The 12661-nt window shown below is 37.4% G+C and overlaps 1 protein-coding gene across 1 annotated transcript in view; it reads left to right on the top strand.

Moving 5' to 3' along the window:
• LOC126882125 (uncharacterized) overlaps positions 1–12661 on the top strand; it is a 994490-nt gene that overhangs the window by 497698 nt on the left and 484131 nt on the right. The gene's annotated exons all lie outside the window — the stretch shown is intronic.

Genomic DNA, 12661 nt, shown 5'->3' with positions numbered 1-12661 from the left:
GGGGACCTATTGGGTTGTGAAGAGTAGGTCCTAAAACCAAAAAAAGCTAAGTAAAGTTTTCCACTTTAGTGGGGACTTTCCATTTTTAATTTAATTTTCCATTTCCAACAATCGTTTCTTTAGATTATAGCGCCATCTATCCATAATTCGAAAAAATGTCTCGAATAAATGTTACTTATTTTTACGTAAGGAATCCAAATCTTCAATAAAAATGGGGGCTCCCATTTAAGATTTTAAACGAGCCCCCACCCCACCTCCGTAGGTGGTCGTGTTTGGTGCCATTCGATAGATTTTTCAAAAATATTGAATAAGTGTATTTTTCAGTTTTTCGATCTGACGTTCGGGATTCGTATTTAAAATATTAAATTTACCCCCCAACCCTCTCCGTGGGAAGTCGTGTTTGGTATCATTCGATAGATTTTTGAAAAATATTGAGTACGTATTTTTTAGTTTTTCGATCTGTCATTCATTTCGCGAAATATTCGCTTTTTTCTTGTGAAACTTTGGGACTCACCGATTTCCTTACGCCCCGCTCAAATCGTTAGATTTTTGAAATATCCACTGTTTTGCATGTACTTAACTTCCTTATCTTAATCTGACGATTTCGAGTTTTTATAAAGATAGATTTTTTTTTGGTCTCCCCTTAACGAACTCCCCTTGCATTAAGAGCCAATATATGGTAGAGGTACATTTTCAGGGTACAAGGTTTCTCCCCATGTAATAATCTGACGCGCTCGAGTAACTGCAAAAATCCCCGCTTGGGCTCCTCTACCATTAGTAATAAATGGTAAAAATGGGCCTGGGATCCCGGGTTATTATTATTTGTATTTAATACGATAGCGACACATTTTTAAATTATTTAATTTTGTAACATAAAAGTTAATTATTCAGCATGTTCTCTAGAGCTAAAATTTTATTACATTTCAAAATTAGTTTCAATTCCCGAACGTGGAAAAATCCTATAAATATATCGCAACGGCATCGGTCCACAAATGAAATAACTAATTCTAACCCTAACCTACTCGTACACTGTTCACTATGTTCATGTATAAATAATGAAACAATTTCATACAAAAATCGATTGAAAAATAGAGAGAGATGTATTGAAGAACATATACCTAGTATAGAGATGAAGTGTGGTATGGATTTTACACAGGGTTGTTCTTTTTACGGTATTTTTATTATAAAACAATAGTTATTTATGTATTAAGCGCGAAAAGTGATACATTATTGCTTGAGAGTACCACGCGACGCGAAACGGAGCGCGGTAATTACTCGAAAACAATAATGTCACTTTCTGCTTCTGTAATACATACAACATTTTTTCTACAGTCACTTAATAAAATTAAACTGTTTTTAAATCATTAACTTTATTGTAACTATTTAAAAAATCATTCACTTTATTATAACTAGTTGAACAAATATTAATAGTAATTCACTTTGTAATTTGGAAGTTAAAAGTGCAGTGAGTACAGTCCTTAATCATTATTTAAGACCCCGAAGGAATATTAGGTCTATATTCTGGATAATTATGATTGGTATTATCCCCTATTTGTCCATTCGATTCTGAAAAAAAAAAGAAGGAATAAGTGTGAACGGTGAAGTCATCAATAATTTGCAATATGCGGACGACACAGTACTCCTAGCTTCTAGTCAAGAAGATCTGCAAACACTACTTGATAGTGTCGTTGAGGGTTGTAGGGAGGCAGGTCTGGATCTGAACATACGGAAAACCAAAATACTCATAGTAAGTAAAAAACAGCCTATAAAACTGTCTATAGATGTAAATAATACCAAACTTGAGCAAGTTGATAAAATCGTTTACCTTGGACAGCAATTAAATTGTAACGCAGAAAGTCACAGCGAAATTAGATCTAGGATAGAACAGGCCAGAGCTGCTTTTACAAGGATGTCCAAGGTGTTATGTAACAGATACCTAAAATTGGCATTGAGGATCTGCCTACTTCGCTGCTACGTGTTCTTGGTCTTACTTTATGGTGTAGAGTCCTGGACTGTGAATAAAATCGACCTAAATCGCCTCGAGGCGAAATGTGGTGCTATAGAAGAATTTTAAAAGTTTCCTGGGTGGAGAAGATTCGAAACTCCACAATACTAGAACGTCTCAGCAAGACTACTGAGGTAAAAAAAATCATCAAGCAGAGAAAACTGGATTATTTCGGACATGTAATGAGAGGTCCCAAATATAGGTTGCTGCAAAATATTATGCAAGGAAAAATAGCAGGCAAACACAGTCCAGGACGAAGAAGAACCTCATGGTTGAAGAACTTGCGAGATTGGTATGGTGTTGATACAAACATGCTATTTAGGGTAGCAGCGAAAAAAATTAAGATAGCTATGATGGTAACCAACGTTCTGAAAGGACATGGTACATGAAGAAGAAGTCCATTCGATGGCCCAGTCAAAATGTTCTTTGCTGCTTCAATTTTTTTCATTAATATTATCATCTATATAGCCTTCGGCAACCGTCGAACTCTTCCAACCCCCGGCCCCGTGTCGCTTTAATTGTGTGATATCACCTCCCAGTAAAGTAGCCGATGATCGGCGGAAGTAGTGTCCTGTGTATAAATGGCAGTCGTGTAGATTAAGCTATTTAGTAATTTCGCTCGGTATTTTGGCAATCGTGTTCATTCCCACAACTTGACTGAAACACTTTCCCTTGTAGACCGGGCAGTATCGTCGCCCCCGCTAGCGAAATTATTCCGATTCGATTTTTTTGCACAAACTTTCTCAAAAAGAGGTCCTTATTTATAACATATCCACAGGGTGCCGGGCGGTGCCGTGGTCGATAAATTGTTCAAACAATTTTTTTTAAACAAATTCACAAAAATGATTTTTTCATTTCGAACAATATTTTTTTTAGATAATTTGGGTCATTCTGAGCAAAAAAGATCTCTTGTCATTTTTTTCTAAAATTGACTGTTGTCGAGTTATATACGATTAAAAATTTGAAAAATGCAAAAATGGCCCTTTTCAAGGCCTAATAACTCGATTAAATATTATTATTATTATGAAATTCAAAAAGCGGCTAAATCAAGTTTCAAACCCCTTCTTCAAGGTACCGAAGAGATTTTTGTCATTATTTTATTACAAAGCTGCCATTTTTAATTATTAACAATTAGCGATATAGTTCAACTCGTCTTTTTAAGCCATAGTAACACTTATTGGCGAGCACTATTCTTCTTTTAATTTCTTCACTGACATTTTTATCTTTAGTTAGTAGCGAGCCTAAAAATGAAAGTGTCGACACCCTCCAGTTCTATCTCGTCAATTATTATTCTTGTAGGTGTCGGGTTTCTTGGCCTAGTGCAACACATATATTTGGTCTTTTGAACATTTATATTTAGTCCCATTCTCTGTGCAGATGCTCTTAACGACCGAAATGCTTCAGTCATAGATTCTGTGGACCTACCTATGATGTCTATTAGTGATGTTGATTATAGTTACTTTTGAGTAATCGTTACAAAGCGTTACTTTTGTATAAAGTAATCATTTACAGTATTCGTTACTTTGATTACTTTTTTATTTGAGTACCAATAATCATATGGAGAATCGCATTTCTCAGTACATATTTTGTATTAGTAGGATACTATGATTACTATGATTACTTTTGTATTTGAGTACCTACCGGTAATCATATCGAGAATCGTATTTCTAGCAATAGTAGAATTAGTTCGCTCGTTCTCCATTCTTCCGGTATTTTATTATGTTTTATGATATTGTTAATTAATGTTGTTAATTGTTCTGTCATTGCTGCTTCACAATATCAGTAATCTCGAGTAATCTGTTTGCATCAATTAACTGCCAAAAACAAACCCTCGAAACTCTAGATGACGGACCTTAGCACTAACCCTGGGCACCCAGGTGCTTCGGATGTGGTTATAATTGCATATTCATGTTCAGAGATCCCAAATACCCCAAAATAAGAAAATCTGGCCCTTAATATACTGATTTTAACATGTTTACTCATTTTTCGATGCGTTTTATGCACTTTACAATGTAATAATGTATTTCGACCCATTTTTCTATTGTAGACTTTTTCCAGACGTCATCCTAATCCTAAATACAATGCCAAAAGTTGCAAGTCTCTAAGTACCTACTATATTTAAAAATATATTTATTCCTGTGTTTTTAGTGTTAAATTCCCTGGTCTAATAAAAACAGTGCCATACCTACATGTAAAATTAAAGCTGATGATCATTGTCTAGAGTCTAGAAATATTATCATGTCTGATATTCGTGGCTCAGTGGAGGCTGCACTTCAGATTATGGAAACACCAATAGCAATTAGAGAATTTATTTATAAAACCGACACTAGGGTAGTTACCCCGAGAAAACGTTGAGTACTGACTGTGACTTGAACGCGATTTAGTTGAAGACTCTTTCTTTAGCTGAGATATCATAGTTTTATAGAAGCTGAAATTGGGTCATTGTTGACACGAGACCCGCGTGATTTGTGTATCTAACAAAGATAAATAGTTTTACTATCGTCAGCACTTTTGTGTAATTTCCAAATTATATTGTTTAATATTGACAAATTAGTATCTAAATTAATGATCCACACGTGTAAATATAAAAAAAAGTATTTCCTGCGATCTACTGGGTGATATAATTACACTGTTCAAAATTCGGATATTAATTCTGAATATTTGGTATTGGACATACTGCCCGACGGCTAATCTGGCCCAAGTGTCAGTACTCAATGTTTACAAGTATATCATAAACATAATATATTTCTAACATGATTATACAAAAATAGTTTAAGAATAAATTAATATTTCTCCAACCGTAATCTTAGATCTCAATGTCCGACTCTATATTTAGATCAAAATTAAGGATATTGGATGAAAATGTGGTGAGTGGAACGTCGGCTTTTGAAGTCGACGGGGAATCGTCTTTTCGGTTCCTAACTAACGTGTGTACCTCGTGTTCGGGTTTCTGATTAAGTGGTTTACGTGAGCGACATTTGGGTTTAACAGGACAGTATTTCCATAACGCTAGTAGCCCAATTACAACTATCGTGGTAATGATGCCGGTGGCCGCTAAATATGGCCAATGTGATTCTTGTATCGTTCGCCAAGGCGTACGTGTTAACTCTTCCTCCAGACTCTCCTCTTCAAGTAGTATAGGACGGAGCTCTTCTCCTTGTATGTTAATTGTTGTATTTAACTTACGTCGTGTCCTCGTCACCAATTGTGCTACGGGAGTGATTCAGGTAGCTGGTAACCGCTGTCCTCACTCCACTGCTAGTGGGGAGTAGTGTAATATTTTTCGTTTGAGCGATGCATCGGGGTCAGAGTTTCAGAAATGTGACTCGTTCCAGGACTTTTTCGTTCCGATTTCCATCACAAATAATGGACATGTGTATCGTGATCGGCGTGATAACTGGCCAGAGGTTGGGAGTACCCATCTTACTCCACTGATAGCCGTTGGAGAGCAAGCTATCTGTGCCCTTGCCAACAACTGTAAGCATCTTTCTCTATCTTCCGAGGTCAATTCGAAGTAGTGAAGTGTATTATAATCTACGATCAGTAGATTCCTTGGGGAGGCAAATGAATGCAACACTGACCCCTCGACCCTTAGTGGTATAGCAGTGACCTTGAGCACGTTGTATTTATTTCTCCCTGTCACTATGAAGTAGCCGATGACCGTTATGTATTTGTCGTCATGGCTGACTTCTGTTTCTATAATGGGTTGTCGTCGTATTTCAACCCCTTGCGGTAGTATCTGCCCTGCTCTTTCTATTAACTTGGATATTTGACTCGGTTTTATTATATCAATGAAATGTCCGTGGTTGTAGTGAAGGTTTAATATTCCCTCGTAGAATTGAATATATTCGTTTATGAACTCCGTAACTTTGTAATGCTATAGTTTGTATTCGCAACCTGCTATATTCGGTTTTTAGTCTTTGTGTTTTGTCCTCTACTTCGTTAAGTCCTGTAGCTATTTCTTGTAGACCTGTTGTTAGTGCTTTTTGAAACTTGTTTAGTTGATCGTTTATCCTCATATCCGTGTGGTCGATTGACGTAATTATTTTTAATATCTTTGCTTGATGCTGTGATCCCTTTATTAAGTCTCTCTGGTTTTTGTCTAGTGCCTCAATATTACTGTAGGCTTCGTCGTTTACGCCAAATACGGAGGTAAATATTGTTCCTAATATACCTCTTTTTTTCTTCCTTTTATTTCTACTGTCAACGCCTCGCTTACTGACTCCGCCTTTCTTTGTCCTTCCTCTAACTTCCCTATTATGTCCTTACAATTTACGATTTTTGTCTCTTGACACAGTTCTTGTACGCCTTGTATCATACTTCCTATCAATTGGTGCTCCTTTTGAATTCTTCCCTTTTCGAATACTACCTTTATTCGAAATGTTCCCCGGTCTATGAAAACCTCTCGTAGGTCCTCCGTAAATAACCCTGGTTCCGGATTGTATATTTTATATAGTTCTGCGTTCATGGGTTTTAATATTGTTAAAAACATTATTGCGAGATAAGTATTTTCTTCCATTTTGATCCTGCTGTATTCTTTGATTTTCCCTGTTTCTCTTTTTCCAGTTTTATCAGCTTATGTATGGGTCTTTTTGTAATTTTCCCGTTTGCCTTTCTTACTGTCACTACTCTGGTTAATCCCTCAGCTCCTGGGTGTGTTTATATTACCCTCGCTAACGGCCATCTGCCTGGAGGTGTATCCTCTTCCTTAATTATGACTATTTATTCTCTTTTACGTTTGGGTGCGTTTTATGCCATTTATTCCTTTGTTGTAACTGTTGCAGGTACTCTTGCCTCCAAATCTTTCAGAAATCATTTTTTATTTTTTCCAATAATCTTCACCTCGTTGGCATCTTCAAATAAGTCGTAAGCTCTTCTTCCCGATTCGGTGATAAAACTTCTTTCCCTATAAGGAAGTGAGCTGGTGTAATTGCTATTTTCCCTTCTGGGTCTTCTGATGACTCACATAATGGTCTCGAATTCATACAGGCTTCTATTTGTGTCAGCACCGTACTCAGTTCCTCATATGTTAAAACTGTTTCCCCTATGATTCTTTTCAAATTATATTTCATTATTCGGACTGCGCTCTCCCACAATCCTCCGAAGTGTGGTGCATATGCAGATATGACATGCCACTGGGTGCCTAGTGCAATTAATCCTTGTGTTATCTCGTCCTTTATGTTTTGATTTTCTTTTTTCAGTAAATTTGCCGTTCCTACGAATGTGGTTCCGTTGTCACTGTAAATGTTGTTGCACTGTCTTCTGCGTGCCGTAAATCTTTTGAACGCCGCGATAAATGCATCTGTAGACATATCGCATACTACTTCGAGGTGTACTGCCTTTGTTGAGAGACACACAAATACACACAATGTATCCTTTATAACTCCTTTGTCCTTTGCCTTTCGTAGTATTTATTTTTATCGGCCCGGCATAATCTATCCCCGTATTCGTAAAGGGGTGACTTGAGCTCACTCTGTCCTTCGGCAGATCTCCCATTAACTGTTGTGCTGCTTGACCTTTATACCTCCTACACTTTAAACATTTTGTTAAGTGATTTTTCACGGTTCTTCTTCCGTTTATTATCCAGTATTTCCTCTTTATGTACTGTAATGTCTGTTGTAGTCCGCTATGCAAATTTCTTGTGTGACTCTCTGATATAATTAATTTTGTTAATGCACTTTCCTTTGGTAAAATGATAGGATGTTTTTCCGAGTACTGTAGATTCGTGTGCCTCAGTCTTCCGGTGACTCTTAAATCCCTTGTTTATCCAGGAATGGTACCACTGATGCTAATTTGCTCTTCCTGTCTAGCTGCTGTTTCTTCTCCAGCTTGTCGATTTCTTGTTTGAAGTAGGTGTGCTGTGTGAGCTTTATCACTTTTAATAGTGTTTCCTCTAGTTCTCTGACTGTAAGTTGTCCCTGGTTTTTGTCACTCTTCTTTCTGCAGTTGTTTGCAAATCTCGTACAATATGCTAATACTCTTCTCATTATGTCTAAATTCGAGAATCTCTCGCATATGTCTTCCTTTATCGTTGCCGTGTGCACCGTTACTTTAGTTCTGACTTCCTCCTCATGTGTTTCTGGTATTTCCGCTGCTGTCTGCCTAAGTGCTTTTTCACTTAGTCAAGTTGGTCCCTTCCACCATAACTCCGCTTCTAATAACTCTGATTTGGTACTTCCACGTGAGGGGATGTCCGCTGGGTTTTTCTTTATATCCACCTTATGCCATTTTTCTGGTACTATAATGCTTTTTATCTCCTCTACTCTGTTGGCGACGAACATTTTCCACCTTTTTGACTATCCCTTTATCCATGCCAGGGTTATTGTTGAGTCCGACAAATTACCACCATTAAATTTGCTAATAGTACCGCGGCACACAGTTCTAATCTTGGTAATGTCGTTTTTCCCTTCAACAGTACGACTTTCCATTTTGCTATCATAAGACTCGTTTTAATTTCCGGGCCTAATACCATTGAATAAATTACCGCTCCGTATCCTTTCAGAGACGCATCTACGAATCCATGTAGTTCTACTCTGACTGTGTTATTTAAATTGTTCCACCTGGGTATTGTTATTTTCTCAAGATTTATTAATTGCGCCTGGTATGCTTTCCACCGGCTTTGTTGAGTGCTAGTTAATTCTTTATCCCAACTGGTCTTTTGCTCCCAAAGTTCTTGTATGAACATTTTCGCCTGAATTACTACTGGTGCTATCCACCCTAATGGGTCATATAGTTTTTCTACTTCTGACAGTATGTGTCTTTTCGTTATTTTCTTTGTCGTCGTTATTTATATTTTGAATTTGATTGTGTCTTCTATAGGTGACCAATGTATTACTAACGTCTTTCGTACTTCTTCTTGCTTGAATGCCTTGGAGTCTACATTCCTCATTTCTTCCGGTACGTTCTCCATTATTCTTTCTTCGTTGTTCAACCATTTTCTAAGTGTAAATCCTCCTTTCTTGAAAAGTTGTATTAGTTCCTTTGGGCTTCTTCTGCTTCTTGCAACGTCCCAGCTCCTCCTAGGATGTCGTCGACATACATATTTTCCTTTACTATTTCCTCCTTCGTCTTCTTGTAACTGTTGTATTGTTCTTAACGCTAAAAATGGTGCTGAGGCCGTGCCGTATAACACCGTTTTCAAATTATATTCTTGCACTGGATCCTTTGTGTCCTTTCTCCAGAGTATTTTTTGATATATTTGGTATTCTTCTGCCATTCTGATTTGTCTAAACATTTTCTCCAGATCCGCTGAGTATGCTACCTTATTGAATCTCCATCTTAATAGTATATTTGTCAAATCCTGTTGTAATTTTGGCTCTGTGTGCATAATATCATTCAGGCTTACTGCTGATGAGCTTTTACTTGATGCATTAAACACAGCTCTTATTTTTGTTGTAGTATTGCCCTCCTTTCTCACTGGGTGATGAGGTAGGTAATAACCATCTCCCTGGTTTTCTGCTATTCCCATATGACCTTGTTTTTCATAATCTTCCATGAATTGTCTGTAATTCACTTCTTAACTGAATTACCCTTTGTAAATTTCTTTTCTAGTTGCATCAATCTGGCGAATGCCTGCTGCTTTGATTCTCCTAACTTTTTGACGTCTTCCCTAAACGGAATTCTTACTTCGTATCTTCCTTCTTTATTTCTTTTTACTGTCTGTCGATACATTTCTTCAAATTCTTGTTCTTCTACTGAGAGACTTGTTTCCTGATTTACTTCTTCTAATTCCCAGAATTTCTTTATTTGTATGTCCATTTCTTGTCTGGATATCATACAGCATACTTCTGCTTTTGTAGCACCTTTTTCTCGTGCTATCCCCGAAACTATCCATCCTAGTTTCGTGTTTTGACTTAGAAGTCCATTACTTATTCGGTGCATCCCTTCTGTCAATATGTAGCTATATTCTTTTACTCCTAGCAATAAATCTACTTGCCCTACCTTGTAGTATCTTGGGTCTGCCAGTAGTGCATTCTTCTCGTTATAATCCTGTAGGATTATGTCCTGTTCCGGTAAATCCCTTGTTATTTTTGGTAATACCAGTGCCTCTATTTCCATCGCGATGTCACTTTGGTAATGAGTTCCGATCAAAAGTTTCATGCTCCAGTTGGCTGTCTTTTCCCCTGACGAGCCTATTCCCGATATGGTCGCCTGTATTGGCTGCCTTTTTGTTCCTAGCGCCGTCGCTGCTTGTTCTGTTATAAATGCGCATTGTGACCCTTGGTCGATTAGTGCTCTCATTATGTGAGAATCTTCTTTCGCATCTCTTATGCGTACCACTGATGTGGCTAGTAATGCTTCACCTTCCTCATGGCTTGCACAGTTAACTGAGTTCTGACCTCTTTGTTGTGTGTTGTTGTTCCTTTGCCCATTGTTCTCTTGCGTATTTTCCGCCTTCCGTTATTTTGTTCTCTGGCGTTGTTGGAATAATTATTTCCTCCCCTGTACCTGTCCGATTGGTACCCGTTTCTCCTATTGTTCGATTCTCTTCCATTTCTTTCTTGTGTTTGTTCTCCTTTCGTTTCATTTGAGCTCCTTCTGTTGCCCGTGTTTCCTCTTTCATAATGCAACATTGTGTGGTGCTCTCCGCCACATTTTCTGCACCTCTGCTGCGAAAAGCTTTGTTTTTCTTTCTTATGTGCTAGGCAATTCGCACACCATCCTCTTTCTCTTATTATTCTGTTCCGGTCTCTTGTATTGAGTTCCTGAAATTCTCTGCAGTGTGCTAGTCCGTGCTCTCCGTTGCACATCACGCAGTTTGTTCGTATTTTCCTACCCGATACTCCTTGCTTCTCTTGTCTCCTTTCTGATTCCAGCAGCTCCAGTGTTTGGAATCTTCGCTGTAAGAATGTTTGTGTTGATTTGTACGTCGGTATCTCTCTACTGTCTCCGATGTGGTTTTCGTATAGTCTCCTTGTTTCATTATCCCATTTTGTTATGCTTATTCGGGCTATCAATGGCTTCCAGACACTCATGGAAGGTGTCATGTAGTGATTTCAGTGCTCTTGCGGAAGCTTCCTTTACTTCCTACGCTAGTAGCATCCTGTCTATCAGTTTAAACAATATCATCCTCGGGTTTCCATATCTTTCTTTTAACATGTTCCAGGCCACTTCGTAGTTGGCCTCGGATATGTAAAAGTGTTGTATCATTCTGTTAGCTTCCCCTCTTACTTGAGTTTTTACGTACTGGATTTTTTCTGCTTTTGATAACTGGTCGTTTTCATGTATTATTTTAGTGAACAGATCGTGGAAAGTTCTCCACGTCTCGTATCTTCCTTCATATACAGGGATTTTCACCTGCGGTAATGGCACACCATCTCTCCTTTGTGTGCTGTCTGGCCGTTGAATTCCTGGCCGTAATTTCTTTAAAGTTTCCCTGACTCTACTCCTTAGTTGATTTATTCTCCCTACTTCTCCATTATCCAAAAATCTAGCTCCTCATTTACTGTTGCTTCGGTCATGAGTGTATTTACTTTTTCCATCTGTTCTTTTAACTCTAACTGCAGTTCTTCATCCTCCTGCAAATCTTGTTCGTTTTCGTGCCGTAGTAATTCCTCGATTCTTTGTTTCCTTATCTGTATCTCCCTTACTTTTGGTGCTTTTCCTCTTTTCAGGTTTCTTCCATATTCTTCCAACAGGGTTTGACCTTCAATATAAGTCCTAAGTACCTGATCGTAGTATTTTGTTTCAAAGTATTTGTCTTTCAACGACCCTCCATCTTGCAATTTTTCAAGCCTGATATCAGCCTGATTCACATAATATGTGATATGTGATATTATACGGCTTTCATTTTCTAATAATGTTTTTATTTTTTTATTTTATTGTGTTAATTAAGAATTAAATAATATTATACGCTATTAAAGTGGTGTTTATTTTTTCAATGATTCCGACCCACCTTGTTTATAAATAATAAATGTGATACTACAATTACTCACGGAGACTAGTAGCAGCTGTTATGAAATACAAATCCTGCAAACGTGTTATGTTTTGGTGACATTGACTTAATTATGTTAATTATGTTTTGGTGACATTGCAACAGAAACTGTTTTTATTTTATCTGTCTTCAAATAAGTATGTGTTATTTATATAAAGATTTTAACTTAAATTCAAGCATCTATTTAAATTCAATTCATTCTAATTATTTAAAATGTTTGGTACATGTCTGTATAGCTACGTTAAATGTAAATATATATGAGATTTCTTTGAAAAGTTCTGAAAAATATGTATTTATTAATCACTTTCTTTTTTTTGCAATACTACTATCTGTAATAATAATTTTAACTCGCAATGCTGACTGATTAAATCTTTTCAAGGTGAGTTACCTTTTATTAATTATTGTTAAATGGTGTATATGTATGTAAGATAAATTAGTTTTAACTGAAAATTTGTATAGAGTGGATTATTATATACGCTCAATATTGGAGAGATACAATTCATTCAAAAACTTACGGTTTTTCTTCTGATTCTGGACGTTGCGGCTCTCCTGGTTCTGCTGTGCTCCGCAAGCAGTCCTGTAGTTTGGAGTCTCTGCGGCTTGTCCTGGCTGTGTGGTGGCTCTAGGGCGCTTGATTGTCGATATCTGGCTTCTATTAGGCTATCTGGATCTGTGGTGACTCTAGGGCGCTTGATTGTCGATCTCTGGCTCTTATTCGGCTA

Source organism: Diabrotica virgifera, chromosome 3 (genome assembly GCF_917563875.1).
Source record: "Diabrotica virgifera virgifera chromosome 3, PGI_DIABVI_V3a".
Lineage (NCBI taxonomy): Eukaryota > Metazoa > Arthropoda > Insecta > Coleoptera > Chrysomelidae > Diabrotica > Diabrotica virgifera.
This window is presented reverse-complemented; position numbering and strand designations above follow the sequence as displayed.